Genomic DNA, 15,527 nt, shown 5'->3' with positions numbered 1-15,527 from the left:
CGTCATGGGTTTGCCTTATTGCGGGCAAATTCAGCCCAGGGCAAAAGCGACGACCAATCATCCTGGTGATCGTTCACAAACAAACGTAGGTATTGTTCTAAAGACTGATTAGTCCTCTCCGGGATACCATTAGATTGGGGATGATATGCGGAGGAAAAATTAAGAGAAACACCAAAAGATTTACAGAACGATTTCCAAAACGATGCCGTAAATTGAACCCCACGGTCAGAGACAATCTGTTAGGGAGATCATTCGTCTCCATGGTGTTCCCAAACGAATACAGGGACCAAATCCGGAGCGGAGGGTAATTTGGGCAAGGGAACAAAATGAGCCATTTTAGAAAATCGATCGCCAACGACAAAAATAACAGTGAAGCCGCGCGAAGGAGGAAGTTCGACAATGAAGTCCATGACCAGAAGAGTCCATGGACGGGAGGGAATAGGCAAAGGAAGTAGTAGACCTACAGGTTTAGAATGAGAGGATTTAGACACAGCACACGGAACACAGGCAGCAACAAAGTCATCACAGTCACGGACCATAGTAGGCCACCAGAAGTGTCTACGCAAAATGTCGCAGGTACGGCGAGAACAAGGGTGACCAGCAGGCAGAGATGCATGAGCCCAAGCTAAAACGTCGGGACGGTCAGTTTCAGGAACAAATAGGGAACCGACAGGCCAGCGACTGTGGACGCAAACAGTAGACTGGGCAGCTAGGATACGAGAGAACAAAGGAGAGTGCAGATGGGTAGTGTTATGCGGGACCTAGGACAACACGGATAATGCACCCACAATGCAGAGACGGTAGCGTAGCACAGCGGGTATAGGAAGTTCCACGGTCGAGGCAGGCAGCACAGGAGCAAAGTCGGTATACAAGCCAAAGTCGGGGCAGGCAGCACAGGATCACGAGACGAGAAACAAGCCAAGGTCGGGGCAGGCAGCACAGAATCGAAGTCAGGAAACAAAGCCAAGGTCAGGTACACATAGATCAATCAGAATAAAGTAAATCACAATAACCCAGAGATACACACCAGTGACTCTTTGAACGGGCACTGCACTAATGGGACAGGAGGTTTAAATAGGAAGAAGGGCGGGAAAAACCATAGAAACCAAAAAGAAACAAATGTGCGAGACGTCATCGCGACCGGCGCACACTAATGGCGTCGGCGCGATAACAAAAACAATAAACAAAACGGCATCTGCGTGTGCTACACCCGCGAGCGCCGCGGGTGTGCCACACCAGGCAGATGCAGTATAAGTCGAGCCCCGCAAACGAGTCGCGGCAACCCGCTCATAACCCTGCGAGTGCCGCCGACTCGTCGCGGCGGCTCGCTCATTACTACGGGTGCGTCGTGGGCATGCCACGGCGGCTCGCATGTTATCATGCGTCCGTCGTGAGCGCGCCACATCGACGCGACCCTCCCTCTGTGCTCGTGCCGCACGCACAGTACACCGAGAAGACGTGCGCGCGGCACGTCCTCTCTGTGTACGTGCCGCGGGCACGTCACACTGAGAGGACGGGAGCGCGTCATCGCGCAAGCGCCGCCCACCAGCGGCAGACCGGCGAGGGACCGCGGCGGACACGGCAGGTATCACAGGTACTAACTGCAGCAATGATCTGTGAAGGAGGCACAATGGGTTGAGGAGGAGGCTTGTCATCGGATTCTGAGACAAACTGACGAGAAAAAGCATCGGCCTTGACATTTTTAGAACCAGGACGGAAGGAGATGAAAAACTGGAACCTCGAGAGAAATAGAGCCCATCTAGCTTGCCTGGGATTAAGTCTCTTGGCCTTGCTGAGATACTCCCAAGTTTTTATGATCAGTGAGGATGGTAACCGGGTTCCTAGCACCTTCCAAGAGATGCCTCCATTCCTGCAGAGCCATGATAACACCGAGAAGTTCACGATTGCCAACGTCGTAGTTGATTTCAGAAGGAGAAATTTTTTTAGAAAAATACGCACAAGGATGGAGCTTGTCACGGAATTCTTTTCTTTGTGAAAGCACTGCGCCAACCCCAACCTCAGAGGCATCGACTTCAATGATAAAAGGCTTGGAAATGTCCGGATGACGAAGCACAGGGGCTGAAGCAAAAGCTTGTTTAAGGAGAACGAAAGCATGAATAGCACCTTGAGACCAGTTTTTACAGTCCGAACCTTTCTTGGTCATTTGGGTGAGAGGTACAACAATTTTAGAAAAATCTTTAATACATTTTCTATAATAATTGGCAAAACCAAGGAATCTTTGAAGGGGTTTTAAAGTACACAGTTGAGGTCAATCAGAGATAGCGGAGAGTTTCTTGGGGTCCATCTCAAATCCTTGAACCGAGATAATGTAACCAAGAAACGACACTTGGGAAACTTCAAACAGACACTTCTCCAGTTTAGCGTAAAGATGATTTTGACAAAGCTGTTGAAGGACAATACGAACGTGTTGACGATGGGACTGGAGATTGGAAGAATGAATTAGGATATCATCCAAGTAGACTATTACAAACTGAAGAGAAATATCATGAAAAATGTCATTAACAAATTCTTAAAAAACAGCACGAGCATTGCACAGTCCAAAAGGCATGACGAACTAAATTGTAGGCACCACGTAAGTCCAATTTAGTAAAAATAGAAGCACCTCTTAGACGATCGAACAACTCAGGAATCAAAGGCAGTGGATACTTATTCTTGATGGTAATAGCATTTAATCCACGATAATCAATACAAGGTCGCAAATCGCCATCTTTTTGGGCAACAAAAAAAAATCCAGCGCCAGCAGGAGAGGAGGACTTGCGGATAAAGCCTTTCTTTAGATTGTCTTTGATGTAATCCTCTAATGCTCGGGATTCAGGAATCAACAAGGGATATACTCTTCCTCTAGGAGGCATAGTACCAGGTAGGAGATCGATTGGGCAATCATAAGGTCTGTGGGGAGGCAGGACCTCTGCGTGTTTTTTATCAAAAACGTCCCGAAATTCATGGTAAGCCCAAGGTATAAGTGGAGGAGATAGTGAAGAAATGGAGGTGCGCGTAGAAAAAATTAGAAATACAACGATTATGACACGTATTACCCCATCCAAGGATGTCTCCCGAAAGCCAGTTGATAGAAGGATTGTGCAATCTGAGCCACGGAAGTCCTAAGACGATAGGGCAAGAAGGAGACGATATCACATGGAAGGAAATAGATTCTTGATGCAGGATTCCCACAGACAATAACAAAGGCAACGACTGCTGAGTGATGTAGGAAGGATGCAACGGATGGCCATCAATAGCAGAAATAACGATTGGAGGAAACAATTTGGAAAGAGGAATTCGATGTTGAACGGCAAATGAATAGTCAATGAAGGAGCCTGCGGCCCCTGAATCCAGCATGGCGGAAGTAGAAACCTTCATCCCAGACCATTCCAAGGAAATGGGGACTAGAAAACAATTCATGAGCTTAGGAGCAGTGGAAGCTTCACCCAGACAAGGCTCCTTCACTTGGACTGGCTGCAGTAGTTTCCCGATCTTTTAGGACATGAGCGCACAAAATGACCATTCAGACCGCAATAGAAGCATAAACCTTCAGACCTACGACGGTCCCTCTCGGCAGAAGATAATTTGGTAACCCACAGCTGCATAGGTTCCTCAGTAGAAACCACGGGAGAGGCAGAGAATCCAGAGGGAGCACCAGGAGAAGTAGATCGAAAAAAAATTCTGCAACGTTTTTTGGCTCTCTGTAACTGTCGCTCACGGATGCGGTTGTCGAGTTTCAAGGCCAAAGAAATAAATTCTTCCAAATCCGGAGGCTGATCACGAGTGGAAAGTTCATCTTTTAAACGCTCAGACAGTCCATCATAGAAGGCAGCAATCAGGGCTTCACTGGTCCAGCTGACCTCCGCGGCAACAGTCTTAAATTTGATGGCGTAATCAGCTACAGAACGAGTACCTTGAGTGGTGTGCAACAAGGTTAGGGAAGCAGCAGCGGCTTTAGCAGGAACATCGAAGGTCTTACGAAATGCAGTAACAAATGAAGCATAATTGTAGATCAAAGGAGAGTCCTTTTCCCACCGTGGAGAAGCCCAGGCCAGGGCCTTGCCAGACAATAAAGAAATCAAATCTCCGGCCTTGGCCTTCTCTGAAGAAAACATCTGGGGAACGAGTTCAAATTGGTTTAAGAAAATTTAAGAGCATTGATTAAGAAATCCCCGGCAGGATTCGGGTTCACCATTGTAGCGCATAGGAGCCGGAAGTTTTACAGGAACCGAACTTGAATTGGAAGTTGCATACGAAGGATTAGGAGTAGACGTGGTGGAGGAAGGTTGCATGGAAGCCGCAGCTCCCGGTCCAGAGTCAGACCTGGCGACTAAGACTTGCATGGCCCGAGCCAGCTGATCAAGAGTATCTTGAATGTTCCGAAAGCGAACTTCATGAGATTCCAAAAGCTGATCATGGGAAGACAGCACCTTGTTCATTTCAGAAGGATCCATGACCCTGTTGTAATGTCAGGACTACCCGTACAATGAACTTACCGCAGGAGTTATTCTGCCCAGTCCCCTGATACAAAGCCCCAAGTAACAGAGAACCAGGACTTAGAGGATCCCAACAGTAAGGAGGCCTAGTACGGGATATAGGTACTGAGTAAACAGGTGAAGGAATCTCCGGACAAGCCTACACAGAGCAGGTAGTCACACAAGCCAGGAGTCAAGACACGGAGCGGGTAGTCAGACGAGCCAAACTGGTACACGGAGCAGGTAGTCAAACAAGCCAGGAGTCGAGACACGGAGCGGGTAGTCAGACGAGCCAAACTGGTACACAAATCACTGAGCAGAGGTACAGAAACGCAATCCAAAAGAGTAAACAGGCAGGCAGAGGGTCAAAATAACGATGATCAGGAGTTCAGCAATATACAAGGTATAGGACCGCAACAGGGTGCAGGAGAAACGGATTTCCGGCTTTTTCAAGCCGGCGCCAACCTAAAACCCCGCCTCCAAGCTGACGTCATGGCCGAGCCCTCAGCCGTCCGTCACCACCTCGATGCCAGCCACGCGGCATAGCCGCGCCCCTAGAGTTCCCGCGGTAGCCGCCAGAGGAGGAGATAAGTATGGAGGCCGGGGGGACCTCAGACTCCATCCCTTGAGTTCCGTGCCGGTGGCGGATATTACGGCCGCCGGCAACGGAGCTCCGGGGAGGGATCGAGAACCCGACATCCGCGAGCGGCGATCCGCCCGCCGGAGCCGGGTGCCAGGTTATCGGGCGCCCGACATCTGCGAGCGGCAGATCGGCCCACCAACGCCGGGAGTCGGATCAGTGACACTGCGGCTGTCACACTTTGGCAGAGAACTCAGCTGACCCTTGTGTCTGGAGCAGTTTATGCATGCCATGCCAGAGATATTCTTCCTGCACATGTTAAGGTTCCTGCTTAGCTGCGCAACTAGGTGGTCATTGCTCCAGTATAGCTTGCCAGGGTGGCAGACAACACGCAAGTTATCAGAATACTGAAATATGCTTTCTGCTGGTGTTGTCAACCTGGTATGTATACATTCTGTTTTGGAGGACTGAAGGTGCTATTTGGTTCTCTGTCCCTCCTATTCGCCCTGTGTTGCTGATTTTAGTCTGCTATAGCTTTAAGACTTGTTTTGGAGCAGACTTGTTTGTGTTTTACAAAATCTAACATTACGGTCTACACATTTCTCAGGGGCCTATTGAGACGAGAATGTCTAAAGCTACATCTTCATAAAAACCAGGCTATCCATAACTGTAAAAGTTTGATCTCAGCAGGAAGTTATGCTCTGCCCATATTAGAGTGAAAGAGAAGTCTGGTGCAGACTTCAGGGAATACATTTTTAAGAGTTGCAAAGCTACGTTTGAACAGTTTTATAACCTTTAGCTTTTTTGGGCTTCTGTGTGTCTTCTGCATTATACCTTGTAGACTCCATCTGTCAATGTTTTCATTTTGAGAGAATTTCTGATAGTTCATGCCAAAACCAGAAAGGTTTTCCTATGAGGCACTTTCATTTGAAGAAGAATGGGAGGCGTCAGAAGGAACATTTTCCTTTCCAATGCATGAAGCGGATATAAGAGCAGCCACAGTGGTCTTTAAAGATGAAGGAGGGCAAGGTAAAAAATAAGTTTGATAGCACTTTCCAGCAGCGTGTTAGGGACAGAAGACATTTCTGGTGCATAAACTTAACCTGAAGTAGTGGTAGCCCCCATATAGGCTGCTATATTGGAGGACTTCTAAAATAATATAATATGTCAGAAGACATCAGGTGCAGCTACTGTGATATTAAAGCCTTGATTTGCAGAAGGAAGATGACCTGGCAATAAAAAATAATGAAAATGTGGAATCAGTACATATGGATACTAGTGCATAGGCCTTGGTGGCAGTGTCCTGAAGAGTCTTGTGTCTTATAACATGCTGACAATGCCTACAAGAGCCTTTTGTGTGGCACCTTCTTGAGTATTCAAGGACAAGTCAAGTGTTCCCCAACCAGCAGCTGATATTTCATCCTTGGATGCCTTGTTTTATGTCTGCAGTATGTTCTAAGATATCTTGTCTGAAACATTTGTTTTTATTTTTTAGACTCTCTTGCTGGTCCCTTCCATCTGCCTGGAGAATATAGGATATTCAAGCTCTATCCATGAAGGACCCCTACCTCGAGTTCTTCAAAGCAGTTAAGGCAAAGGATTGCTTTACTTATTTTCTGTTCTAATTCCAAAAATAAAATGTCAAATTCACATTCACTAGAAGTTTTCAGATCTACTTGTCCAAAACAGCAGATTGGAAGGTTCTCTTAATTTGTGGTCTTTATAATCTCCAGGAAAAGGCACACAGTTTCCAAGACCACTATATTGCCCAAGTAATTGAGTTGAGTATCAATGATGTCTGTATGACTGCTGAAGAAGAACCTGCTCTTGGGTCCACTTGGGTTATTTTGGCATCTTGGGCAGAGAGAGATAGTATTTCCACTGTTCAAATCCATGGAGCTACATAAAGGGCGACCCAACATACATTTACCAGGCATTATCATTTCAATGTGGTCCTCTCTGAAAGCACCAAATTTGGCAGGAGATCTTCAATCAGCTTTTTATTTTCCTGGGGTGAATGGGGGAGTTTTCTAGCCCTACCTGACTAGGCATAGCTTCCCCTATTTTTCTTGCTACTAGAAAAAAAGTACTGTTTTATTGCCTTTCCCGTGAAAGAGAGAATTTGCTTAATGTGTGAGTAAAACCTCTCCAATGTATCTGACCCACCCTGTGTCAGCTAATACTGTCATCCTAATGTCAATAGAAGATACAATACATTCTCTGACCTCTTGGGGCCACTGGAGCAGGGGCAGTATACTTAACCCCTTAATGACAAGACTGTTTCTTACTCGTAGTACATTGTGGGACAATGGCCCTTTTAACATTTTTCAGTGTTGCTGTTTAGCTGTGATTTCCTACATATATATTGTTTTTTTCAGGACAAACAGGGCTTTCTTTAGATACCATTATTTTTACCATATCATCTAATTTACTATAAAAAAAAATGATAAAATATGGTGATTTTTTGTTAAAAAATAACTTTTTCTCACTTAAAAAAAAAAACTTTTACTCATCTGCAAAAACTGATGAAAAAAACCTGCTAAATAGATTTTACTATTTGTCCTGAGTTTAGAAATGCCCAACGTTTTCATGTTTTTTTGCTTTTTTCTGCACATTTTTCTTAGGAGCAATCACAATGCTATCAGGGTAGGGGGGTTGTGTTGCTACAAGCTGTTTTAGCCTGCTGCCGCTGCAATCTTTGATGATCGGTGCAGCAGCCATTTTTCTTGCGGGGAGGGCTTTCCTAACCGGTTCCACAGTCAGCCTCACTTGTGAGGCTTCCGTGGATGCTGCAAAGCCGCCGATCACGCCATTTTCGCGGCAATGCAGCTGTTTAACAGCGGCCCGTACATGTATGGGCTTTGTCTTTAAGGGGTTAAAAGCAAAATAGATGTAGTTTAGTTTCTGTGTTTTCATAACTGGAGTTAAGCAACCCTTTAATGAAGAGGCATTATTACAATACATGTATTTCTGTGTAAGAGCAACAGGATAAGTAGGCATACCTTTGTAGAGAGCACTAATATTGCAGCAGGATTAAAGCAATGTTTCTTATGTGACGATAACAGTGTATGGAAATAAATTATTCTACAATTTCTATGTAATCCCTGTTTCAATACTTGCATATAGCTCTTACCCTCAAAGCAAGAGTTGCATCAAATCGTGGCGGAGAATAAGGTGAACTTCTTCCAGAGTTTGAGCCTAAAAGAGATTTATGCACACTGGTATCAAATGACTCATTACTATTTTTAGTAATTTTTGCATTGTTTACATGTAGTTCATGTTCTGGTTAATTAATGTTAGGAAAATACATGTGCATGTCTTGTTCTGATACTTACAAAATATGGGGCTGCCTGCCATTTGAGGGAAAAATAAATAAAGAAATGTACCTGAGCTGGTATATTATTAATTTAAAAAAACCCACAGTGGAATACATAAACCCCAAGCTGTGTTTTACACTCTCCTCATCCCATTCTCAGAGGAATCGAGGGGGGGGTTAAAAAAATTCTCCTCTGGGCTGTTTCTTTAATTGATACTTATTCATTTTATCTTTACTTAATGTTGCAGGGAAAGGGTTTAAACTTTGAGTTTCTTAGGAGGACATATGACCTTGCATATTAAATTTGCATGCCCACGCCTGCTTTCGTAAACAATTTATATCTTAGTAAATCTGTTTGCAAATAGGATATAACATAAAATTCCTTACTAAAAATCAGTTTATACAAATAAAATAGTAAAGTACATAAATCATGAAAACATAGACACTTTAAACAATTTAAACTACTGATGCTTTAAAAAACATTTTCTTTATAAGCTACTGTCTTACCACTTTGGCTGGTAAAGCCACGTGGCCCCTTACCCCTGGTAACACATGCACTCAAATTTTAACACATACTCTCTCATTTACACAAACTTACACACTCAATTTAACACACACATTCTAACACACATATACATATTCACATTAACACATACTTACACTAACACACAGTTACACATACTCACACTAACACACACACTAAGACATGCTTATACTAACACTCACCCAATTACGTGGTCATGCTAACACATATATACATTCATATACCTTTTTAACAAAATCTGGACTTTCCCTGGGGTCAGATTCATCAGCTGTTAACAAGAAGAGCAGACAGGATACTGCGTCTGCTGCCTCATTTTCTCATCCAGCTTCTTTTGAGCAATGTCTTTTTTATGCAAATGTTTAGAAGTCCATGGTTTTCACTGTGCATTTGCTACCTCCCCCGGGTTAGCCCCCCCATATTAAATTTTTTTACAAAAGATCATGGCATTTGTTAGATCTTTGTTAGATCAGGTTTGATCAACTGTTTTTTTCGTTAGATCTACTCTAAAATAGGCAATATTAACAATCTTTTTCAGGGGGGGCTAACCCGTAGCCAGCCCCCCCTCAACAAAAATTTCAACAAAATGTTACTGATTATGATAGCTCTACGTTAGATCAGGTTTGATCAGACAAAATTTTTGTTAGATCTAGTCTAATTACTGAGATATTGCATATTTAATGAGGGGGGGCTGGCCCCCCCTCAACTGAAATTTGGATTTTTGTTTATGGATCTTGGTAGATATTCGTTAGATCAGGTTAGATCAACTGTTTTTTTTGTTAGATCTACCACGCAGGAGGCGGTATTCACAATCCTATTTTGTGTGCGGGGGATGGGTATACATACGGTCTGACCCCCCCTCAACTGAAATTTGGATTTTTTTTAATGGATCTTGGTAGATATTCGTTAGATCAGGTTAGATCAACTGTTTTTTTCGTTAGATCTACCACGCAGGAGGCGGTATTCACAATCCTATTTTGTGTGCGGGGGATGGGTACACATAGTGTCTGGCCCCCCCTCAACTGAAATTTGGATTTTTTTTTAATGGATCTTGGTAGATATTCGTTAGATCAGGTTAGATACACAGTTTTTCTCGTTAGATCTACCACGCAGGAGGCGGTATTCACAATCCTATTTTGTGTGCGGGTAATGGGTATACATAGGGTCTGGCCCTCCCTCAACTGAAATTTGGATTTTTTTTAATGGATCTTGGTAGATATTCGTTAGATCAGGTTAGATCAACTGTTTTTTTCGTTAGATCTACCACGCAGGAGGCGGTATTCACAATTCTATTTTGTGTGCGGGGGATGGGTACACATACGGTCTGGCCCCCCCTCAACTGAAATTTGGATTTTTTTTTTTATGGATTTTGGTAGATATTCGTTAGATCAGGTTAGATCAACAGTTTTTTTCGTTAGATCTATCTACTCTTCTTTTGATTTTACATATCCATGCCTGTTCATTTGCACATCAAGCCACAGGTGCATACCTCTCAACTGTCTCGATTAATGCAGTACAGTCACGATTTGGAGGCTCTGTCCCGCTGAGCTCTACCTCTGTTCCATGGAATTCGGGATTCAGAATCCTGCGGGTCCTGATCGTGTTCTCTGGTGCCTGGGTCACCAGAAAACGACTACTGGACATGCTCAGCATTGTACGCATGCGCAGTAACACTGCCAGCTTCAGTGACAGCACTAGCGCGCATGCGCGGTAACGCTGACACTCTGATCTTCACAGTTTAGGAAGAGTGATGGCAGCAATGCACATGCGCGCCAGCGTCCCAATTTGCCGAGATGTTGGAAGGTATGAGGTGATGTCATAAATAACAGACTCCACAGACACATTTAAAACACATTTTTCTCCGAATTTAGGCATTTTCTTGCAGTTTGCCTAACACAATGTATAGATAACTTTCAATATTTTTTTATTCTCTGCATTCACAGTATAAGCAATGTTTAGGTGATACAGTTGCTTTAATATTGGTGAACTAACCTGGCTGAGGTCAGCATATGTCATGCGTGGTAGATCTAACGAAAAAAAACTGTTGATCTAACCTGATCTAACGAATATCTACCAAGATCCATTAAAAAAAATCCAAATTTCAGTTGAGGGGGGGCCAGACCGTATGTGTACCCATCCCCCGCACACAAAATAGGATTGTGAATACCGCCTCCTGCGTGGTAGATCTAACAAAAAAACCAGTTGATCTAACCTGATCTAACGAATATCTACCAAGATCCATTAAAAAAAATCCAAATTTCAGTTGAGGGGGGGCCAGACCCTATGTATACCCATTACCCGCACACAAAATAGGATTGTGAATACCGCCTCCTGCGTGGTAGATCTAACGAGAAAAACTGTTGATCTAACCTGATCTAACGAATATCTACCAAGATCCATTAAAAAAAATCCAAATTTCAGTTGAGGGGGGGCCAGACCCTATGTGTACCCATCCCCCGCACACAAAATAGGATTGTGAATACCGCCTCCTGCGTGGTAGATCTAACGAAAAAAACAGTTGATCTAACCTGATCTAACGAATATCTACCAAGATCCATAAAAAAAAATCCAAATTTCAGTTGAGGGGGGGCCAGACCGTATGTATACCCATCCCCCGCACACAAAATAGGATTGTGAATACCGCCTCCTGCGTGGTAGATCTAACGAAAAAAACTGTTGATCTAACCTGATCTAACGAATATCTACCAAGATCCATTAAAAAAAATCAAAATTTCAGTTGAGGGGGGGCCAGACCCTATGTGTACCCATCCCCCGCACACAAAATAGGATTGTGAATACCGCCTCCTGCGTGGTAGATCTAACGAAAAAAACAGTTGATCTAACCTGATCTAACGAATATCTACCAAGATCCATAAAAAAAATTCCAAATTTCAGTTGAGGGGAGGGCCAGACCGTATGTATACCCATCCCCCGCACACAAAATAGGATTGTGAATACCGCCTCCTGCGTGGTAGATCTAACGAAAAAAACTGTTGATCTAACCTGATCTAACGAATATCTACCAAGATCCATTAAAAAAAATCCAAATTTCAGTTGAGGGGGGGCCAGACCCTATGTATACCCATTACCCGCACACAAAATAGGATTGTGAATACCGCCTCCTGCGTGGTAGATCTAACGAGAAAAACTGTTGATCTAACCTGATCTAACGAATATCTACCAAGATCCATTAAAAAAAATCCAAATTTCAGTTGAGGGGGGGCCAGACCCTATGTGTACCCATCCCCCGCACACAAAATAGGATTGTGAATACCGCCTCCTGCGTGGTAGATCTAATGAAAAAAACAGTTGATCTAACCTGATCTAACGAATATCTACCAAGATCCATTAAAAAAAATCCAAATTTCAGTTGAGGGGGGGTCAGACCGTATGTATACCCATCCCCCGCACACAAAATAGGATTGTGAATACCGCCTCCTGCGTGGTAGATCTAACAAAAAAAACAGTTGATCTAACCTGATCTAACGAATATCTACCAAGATCCATAAACAAAAATCCAAATTTCAGTTGAGGGGGGGCCAGCCCCCCTCATTAAATATGCAATATCTCAGTAATTAGACTAGATCTAACAAAAATTTTGTCTGATCAAACCTGATCTAACGCAGAGCTATCATAATCAGTAACATTTTGTTGAAATTTTTGTTGAGGGGGGGCTGGCTACGGGTTAGCCCCCCCCTGAAAAAGATTGTTAATATTGCCTATTTTAGAGTAGATCTAACGAAAAAAACAGTTGATCAAACCTGATCTAACAAAAATCTAACAAATGCCATGATCTTTTGTAAAAAAATTTAATATGGGGGGGCTAACCCGGGGGAGGTGCATTTGCTAAGGTGGTAAACTATTTTATCCATAACAGAGGCTGAGTAAGTATTTAGCCCTCAGAGGCTTACAACATTATAGCACTCTCGACTGTTGCCAATGTAGTCTCAGATGTAATCTGGTTTATGCCCTTAAGGGCCGGGTTTATTTTCTCTTTTTGTACCCTTTGGGACCGAGGCTGTTTTAACACTTTTGTGGTGCTCGTGTTCAGCTGTAATTTTCTCCTCACCCATTTAGTGTACCCACACACATTATATATTGTTTTTTTCAGGACAAGATAAAAACAAATAATAAAACATGGTGAAAATTTGAAAACAAAACACACCTTTTATGGTTTTTCTTTGAAAAATCTTTTACTCACCTACAAAAGGAAGTAAAAAAAACTAGCTAAATAGATTCTATTATTTGTCCTGAGTTTAGAAATACCCAATGTTTTTATGTGTTTTTTGCTGTTTTTTTGTAAGTTATAGGGCAGGGGTGTCCAAGTTTTTTCTGCAGTGGGCCGCTTCATCAGAATTGTATACGTGCGAGGGCCGCACTCATTTTTCACTGTGAGAAAATATGGCCTTTAATAATTTATGCAGATTAAAATAAAGTACCACCAAATATATAATAAAAAATCCCACACTTTTAATAAAAGTAAATTACACACCAAAATTGTACAAAAAAATGTAATAATGTTGTTATTGTATTTTTTGTCCAATTTTGGTGTGTTAACCACACTTTTATTAAAAGTAACACACCACAATTGGACAAAAAAAAATCAACAATATGACTAGGCATGATAGGAGTGTGATTGCTAACAGCAATAACACTGCTATAATACCCAGGCAACCCGTAAATGCTGGAACCTAGGCATGATGGGACTGTGATTGCGGTTAGCAATCACACTCCTATCATCCCAAGCCAGCCAGTACATGCTGGTACAGGGTGGCTGTAAGTGCAGACCCCATACTGCTGGCAGCATCAATACACAAGGGGGCAGCTAGCCAGGTTTCAGCATGTACTGGCTGACTTGGCATGACAGGAGTGTGATTGCTAACAGCAATCACAGTCCAATCATGCCTAGGTTCCAGCACTTACACATCCATGCTATCACACACACACAAATTCATTCATTCACAGATTCATTCCCTCAATCACGCATACTCATTCAAACACCCTCCACACCCCCTTTTACCTGCACTGCATCCCTCGATGCCGCTCACAGACTTCAGCAGGGGGCGTGGCCTCCCTCTGCCTTCTCTTGTACTGCACAGAGGAGCCGTTTCCTCTGTGCAGTACAATAGACCCTCCCACAGGGCTCTTGTGATCCTGGCTGCCGATCTCACGCAGGCTGCACCTGGAGGTCCCGCGGGCGGCATTTGGCCCGCGGGCCGCATGTTGGACGCCCCTGTTATAGGGCAATAAGTACAAGTAGCATTTTATGGTTTCCAAACCTTTTTTCAAAATCTGTTCTGAGGATACTTTTCAACTTCTTTGTTTTTTTTAAAGGGCGCCGCCATCTTGCGAGTGGCAGAATCCTGGGGTGGGTGTTTGGTGTCGCTGAATGCCTCTCTATCGAGGTATTTCAGCGACGCCATTGAGGTTTAGGAGATGATCGCTTATACAGTGTATGGGGATGCTGATGCTCCGGAGAGGGGCCAAGACATGGCCTCTGATGCCGATCTCGGTGCTACTGAATGCCTCGACATCGAGCGAGGAAAGTGATCGTTGATAAGCTTATTTAATTTAATGACGGTTCAAGACCGTCAAAGGTTGTTAACAGACCGTTTTTGCGTGACGGCCCTGAACCGTCAAAGGTCGTTAAGGGGTTAAAACTCAGCAAGGAAATGTAATTAATAACATTTCAAACAAAAATTGTTCCATATTCATAGAATCAATACAGAATAGCTTCCATGCCTACAGGAGTGATCAAAGGGCTTTTTGCTGTTGCTGGTCTGCCTGCAGCAGAGCCCCGTACAAAACGGGTATTAACCCCCAAAATACCGCCTACTCTTCCAATGATAATTTTTGTTTACAGCTAGCATCTGCAGCTTTACTGTTGCTGCAATTCCCATGACACTCAGCCAGCATCACGGAAGTAGTATGTCTGGATGAGCCTTGGTGATGCAAGGGCGACATTGTAAAGTGCAATTGCTTATATTGATGAGTTCCGCGAGATTTAAAAAAAGTGTCCCTCTTTCACATTTTGAAATGTTGTGAGGTATGCTGTAGGAATATATGCCCCCCCCCTACATCATGCTGTGCCCCTCCGTGTGCCCCCCCAGTTGAACTGCCATTTTTTGTTTTTGTTTTCCCGCAGCTGTGATAGACGAGGATTGAGCGCCTCTCACTCTCCTCCGCGAGGCTTCTGTCTTGTCACGGTGCTGGCATTTCATGCCGAGCGCCGGTATATGATGTCATATATGATGTCATATAAGCCACGCGCATCGCGTCAGAGCTGGGAGACAGAGGCTAGGATAGGGGTTAGAAAGGGAGAAGGGAGTGAGAAGGGGTAGATAGGGCAGAAGGGAATAGATAGGGCAGAAGGGAGTGAGAAGGGGGTAACATAGTAACATAGTAACATAGTTCATAAGGTTGAAAAAAGACCAAAGTCCATCAAGTTCAACCTATATACATATTGTGGGGTAGATAGGGCAGAAGGGGGTAGACAGGGCAGAAGGGAGTGAGAAGGGGCAGATAGGACAGAAGGGAGTGAGAAGGGGATAGATAGGGCAGAAGGGAGTGAGAAGGGGATAGATAGGGCAGAAGGGAGTGAGAAGGGGATAGATA

The sequence above is a fragment of the Sceloporus occidentalis genome, unplaced genomic scaffold (genome assembly GCF_023333645.1).
Source record: "Sceloporus occidentalis isolate IW3139 unplaced genomic scaffold, rSceOcc1.0.p SCAF_340, whole genome shotgun sequence".
Lineage (NCBI taxonomy): Eukaryota > Metazoa > Chordata > Lepidosauria > Squamata > Phrynosomatidae > Sceloporus > Sceloporus occidentalis.
Note: the sequence above shows the minus strand (reverse complement) of the source record.